A 6153-nucleotide genomic window follows, 5' to 3' on the forward strand; every position below is an offset into this window, starting at 1 on the left:
TCACTCATTCTGCATCAGATGTTTGGTGACAAGAATGACGGTCTTTCATTTGAGATGCCAGCTATAAACAGAGGAGATCAGAATGTCTTTCAGCTGGACATTCAATTTGGGAGAACCTTTGTAGTTAGTGGAGAAAAAATGTTGTCTCGAAGCTGCACAGCTGAAGTTTTGGATGATGCTAAGGTTCAACAAGAGCCTATTATCAACATTGGGGCCACAGATAAAATTAGTATTGTTGAAATTCTACAAAAATTGCCTGCTAAAAATTCGCTTAGAATCAAATTTGATTTAATTGGAGAGATCAGGCAGGTTGACGAGCTTCCTACAAGATATGATGGGAATATAATGTTTGAGTTGCCCTATGTTAGTGCTGCTAATAGAATGGTTGGATTGGAGAACAAGTTTGATGGCCATGTGTGGACAGATGAGACAACAAGCAATATTTCTTGTTTCATTGGGACAGTTAGGATAAGGAAATGTGGAGGGTATCTAGAGTGCACTAATGTGCTTTGTGCAGGATTGACAAGGTCAAGGGAGACCAATAAGCAGCATTGGATTGGACGTCTGGCAAAAGTTTGTCCTGCTAAACAAAGTGTGGAAACCTATGGCAGTTTGAAGTGCTCTTTTTGTTCAACACCTCCTACATGCCAAGCTGTATGCCCTTGCAAATTAGTGATGTGCTTCCCCTCTGAAAAAATAGGAAAGAAAGTGACACGTGCAGTTCTTCACATTGGCTCTCATATGCACCCTGTTAAAGCTGGAATCACAAGGATGGATGCTGAAGAGGTCAAGAACAGAGTGAAAGAGATGGTACAGCAAGATTTTTTGGGTAGACCAAAAGCTATGCAACATAAATTGGCTAGGGAAATCCTTCTTCAATCAGCCATCTTTGGAGACGTATCATCAGGAAAAAAGCTTTCTGATAATGATTTGACAAATATACTGGAGAAGCTTGCACCTGTCTTGGACAAAAGAAGACTTTCCCGCTAGAGAAAGGAGTCACAAATGGAGGTGGGACAAGCAATTGGAGAAATAGAGGCAATAATAAAGTTGAAGAATAGCTTGCTGTATGACTACTTCCAAAGTGTTGTTTTTCCTGGGCAGTTAGAATTTTCCTCTTTCAATAGGTGTCATGTCTTCAAGATGTCTACACAAGGTCCAGGGAGTGGGGTTGATTTAGTTAACAAGATGAGACCTGGTGGTGAGCTTGAAAGCTGCTGGATTTGTTTTGACTTTGTGAAAAGAATCAAAGATTGGACAACCATGGCTAGTCATGTTTATAACCCTTTTGTGCAAGAGATGCAGACAATAGCAATTGGAGACTTCAAAGTTGAGGACACAGATGCTCAAATATTATTTTGGGAGTTACTAAATCGGGTGATGGAACGAGAAGGTTATAAGAAGGCTCAATTCAAGGGATTCATGGCAGATGAAGCACAATCAAACTGGCGAGCTGTGAGAGCAGTTTTCAATGGTGGGCCAGATAATGTAATGATAGGTATGGAGCGTTCTTGTTCTTTCCATTGGGAGCAGAGCTTGAATCAACATGCTAAGAAATGTATACCACCACATAGCCAAGAAGAGTTTAAATTAAGATGTCGACGTTGGAAGAATTCTCCTTCTGAAGAGGCAGCTGAAATTGAGCTTGATGAGTTGAGAGCATGGTTGAGGAAGGGCCATGCTGACAAGACAAAGATCTCTATGCTAGAGACATGGATTGTGTGGTGGCATGCCAGAGTTGCCCATTGGGGAGAGTACATGATGCATGTAAATTTTCTATTATCTTCTCTAGTTTTCATAATTGTATATGTTTCCCGCTTTTTGAGAGAAAATTTACAAATGCATTTTTGTTGTAGGCAATTGAAGGTAAGGACACTTACCTTATACCACAAACCAATCTTGCAGAATCAGTTCATGGAAGCTAGCTTGCTTCACATGATGGTGTGAAGTATGTTTCCCTATATACTGCCTCCTATAATGACCTGATGGCAACTTTGCTTCAGAGTGCAAGGTATGACTCTTTCTTGAGAGGTACTCATAGGGGTACAGGTCCAGGGATTGAAAAGATTAAGAAAAGATATGCCTCGGCCAGTCCCAGTTTGCCGACAACAAAAACTGTCATTGAATTGACTAATGATGCAGCCCCACTGAGCTACATGCAACAAAGAAAAGGGCTTCAACAGATGATGGAGTACGCACAGTGAGAAGAAAACGTAGAGTGGGATCACAGACACCTATTCAACCCAATGATTCTCATCGCCCTGAGTATGAGTATGTGACACAAAATGTAAGGCGCCGGCTTCAAAGAGATCAATTTCCTTCTGTGGAAAGTACATACACTGAGGTCAAAATTCACCAAACAAAATGGGCAATTAGGAGGACAAACCCAGGAAGTGAAGTAAGGTGTCAGGGTTACCTTCGTGAAAAGGGACACAAGTGTAACGCTTTGATTGATAAAAAGGGTCGAGGTGGCTTGATGGGTGTTCCTGCACCATGCTTTGAGGGACTTGTTTCCTTGCCATCTTGTGTGAAGAAGCAATATGTTTGGTTCTGTGGAGATAATGTTGACCATACATGGGAGATGTCGGACCTTATTACTGAGAAACCAATCAATCATCCACAAGAATGGCCTGTTGCAGAAGGGACTTGTTTAAACAGCATAGAAGTGCAAGCTCTATGGGATGCAGGGTTTGATCTACAGCACATTGGACCATCCCGTGGAAGGCCAGCACAAGAAGGCACATCACATGATGCTAATTTAGACATACGACCCACGGAATGTGCAGGTAAACCTATAGTCATTTCAAGGACGGTCACAAAAGAAATGGAGGACAGAATCAAGAGGGCTATGGATTTGGTTTGCACCATTCATCACAGACAGGTGGTTGTGGACAAGGAGCATGTGGATTACACAATTTCAACTCCAGGTAGCCAGGAAAATGGGGAGACATATAAGGTCACTATATCAACTTTTCCTACCTGCACATGCCAGGACTTCAAAAGACGAGTTGACCAAGGGAAAAAGTATATGCCTTGCAAACACCTTTACAACATCTACATAAAGGAGTTAGGGCTAGATGTTAGCAAACAAAAGTTTGTTCACCAAGCAGCATTGACAAAGAGAGAGCTCCACTATATGTTTCGTGTGTTGAATTGATAGATGTGGACTACTTAGTTGTTTTTTCAGCACATTAGTTAGGCAACTACTCTGTTTTTTGGGACCGATATGGTATCTATGATAGGTTTCAAACTTATGTATTTAGAAAAAATTGGTCTACTTTTTGGGCTTTGTTAGCTATCATATTTATATGCTGAGTTTTGTAAAACGGTATCATATTTGTAAAAGATGTTCACATGCTTAGGACATGCTTAGGTGTTTGGATAAAATTGGTCTACCTTTTGGGCTTTGTATCCTGTTTTGTTTGTATGTTGGGTTTTGTTAAACAATACCATATTAAACACAATGATGTTCTCTTTGTTTCCTGTTTTGTTTGTATGTTGCGTTTTCATGGATAAGTGCCATCAAAAAACAAAAACTCCAATGAGTATTCCTTAAACACAATTACGTTTTCAAAAGAATTATGTTTTCAAATGATGCTCAAATGCTTTATGTAAATCCAAAACAGATAACTAATTCTACTGCCTTGCCCATCTGGGTTGATCAACACAATTAGTTTCTTAGCGAAACCATGGCTAAGTGCCATCAAAAAAACTAAAACTCCAATGAGTATTCCTTGAGATATTTTGCCTTCGCTCAGACGCTCAGAGGTTTTTGCTCGGAAAATGGGCATCCCGTAAGAAGTGTATGTGATAGGATAAGATGTATATGGGTTGTGATAGGGCGAGAATGGATGTGATGTAAAAGATTAGATGTGAAGGCATATGGGGTTATATGAATGGGAATGTGGAAATGGATGTATGTATGTGGATGTGTGGATGTGGAGATGGGAGTGTGGATGTATGAATGTGAAAATGGATGTATGCATGAGGATGTATATGCATAGATGTGAATGTGGATGTAGATGTGGCTGTATAGATGTGAATGTGGAATGTGGATGTGGATGTATGTGAATGTGGATGTATAGATGTGAACGTGGAATGTGGATGTGGATGTATGTATGTATGTGGATGTAGATGTGGATGTATAGATGTGAATGAGAATGTGGATGTGGATGTATGTATGTATGTGGATGTGGATGTATGAATGAGGGCGTGATAGTGGATGTATGCATGTGGATGTGGATGTATGGATGTGGATATGGGATGTGGATGTATGTATGTATGTGGATGTGGATATGGATGTGTATGTATGAATGTGGATATGGGATGTGGATATATAAATGAGGATGTGAAAATGGAGGTAAGCATGTAGATGTGGATGTATGGATGTGAATGTGGATGTGGATGTATGGATGTGGATATGGATGTGAATATATGATATGTGATGTGAAGGAATCTGAAGTGAAGAGATGGAAAATGATGTGATTGGAAATGGAATGTGAAATAAGTAATGTGGATTGATAATGTGGAAAAATGAGAGTTAATATAGAAATTGTATTTGTAAACTGTTTGTAAATGCTGTTTGTAAATGGCTGTTTTATGTCAAGAATGCTGGGGAAGCATTTTGACCGTCTTGTGTTTAAGGTCGTGGAGACCTAACTGATAAAGTTGCAACTGCTGACGGAGAGTCAATGGAGGACGTCTCGCGTAGCAAGGTCGACCGAGGTCTTGACTAGCCTCGGTTCGATTAAAATGGTGAGCTTCCGGTACGGTGGATGAGGGACCAAGGAAGCGGCCTATGAGTGAAGCGCTAGGTCACCTACGAAGGATCCTAGAGGGTGCTGGGTGACCATACGATGCTCGGGCCATGGGTCGCCTAGGATACCCACGTGTGCGTCGAGGAAGATATTGGAACAAGGAGTAAGAGTTGTTTTGTGAAACCGGGCATGGATCTGGTTGATTGACCTTGCTGGTCTTCAATGGATGAGTCCATGGCTCTTTATATGGATCTGTTGGTTGATCTTGCTGATCTTCAATGAGAGTCCATCTTGATTTTTATAAGTGATTATATTGCCGAGTATTATGGGCTAGGAACTATTGAAAAGGCCCCTGTGTGGACAGGTGGTGAGCGTTCTAGTTGCCAATGATGCCATAGATACTCTGATGAAGGAATGATGGGAAATTATGAATCAACTGGATAAATTGGAAGATTGTGATCAGTGGTACTATGGTTTCATTAAAGGATTGTTTTAAAGTTAGCTGATGCTAAGAAAAAGGCAATTTCATATTGGGTGTGTAAGTGGTGTGGCTAGTTTTATGTTTGCATGAACTTCCGGCTAGGGGACCTCGGAACTCTTTTCCTTGGTACCCGGGACAAAACCTAACCAAATTCCAAATTGGATCCCATCACTACAGTGGTTGGGCGGTTGGCTAACCCATGGGATCGGATGGGGTTAGGCTGGACTGATGGATCCGTAAATCGAGACTCAATTTCTATTATTACGATAGATGAAGTAAGTCCTGGATAGTAATTGTTCTATGGTTGTAATTGTGTGATATAATTCATACGATTTGATATTCAAACTAAAATTCGTAATTTGGTAATTGGGTCTTCAGATGGAAGTACCGCAATTATACAGAATCCCTGACTTGCTTGAGGCCTAGACATGATGGTATTTACCTTATAATTCCAAGGGCCGTGACTACCCGTATATACCGAGAGTATAACTGCAGCTCTTTACTGACAGTATATACGAGTAAATCTAAGACTTGAAATTATAAGCGTTAATGCTATCCAGATGATGATTTCAAATGTGGTTGATATGATTTTTAATTCTGTTTGGGAACTGATGAATTGAATTGGATTCTGATTGAAAAATGATGATCCCTGAAAATGGGTTGAAATGTAATAAGCTGAACAAAACCACAATGTGGATGATTGGGACGAGTCCCTGTAATGATAAATGATAAAAATGATTCAGCAAATCACTATGAGATTAGTGGATTGTGCTGTCAAAGTGCTACTGTTAACACTTGACTCGGTATATCAAGTTAAGGGATGACAAATTGAGAACTTGCTTGACTGAAATTCCCGTGGAGGAATGTTCAGAAAGAAAAATTTTCGATCTAAGGGACCATTATCGTGTTAAAGAT

The sequence above is a fragment of the Cibotium barometz genome, chromosome 49, assembly GCF_041138505.1.
Source record: "Cibotium barometz isolate CiBa-2024 chromosome 49, ASM4113850v1, whole genome shotgun sequence".
NCBI classification, from domain to species: domain Eukaryota; kingdom Viridiplantae; phylum Streptophyta; class Polypodiopsida; order Cyatheales; family Cibotiaceae; genus Cibotium; species Cibotium barometz.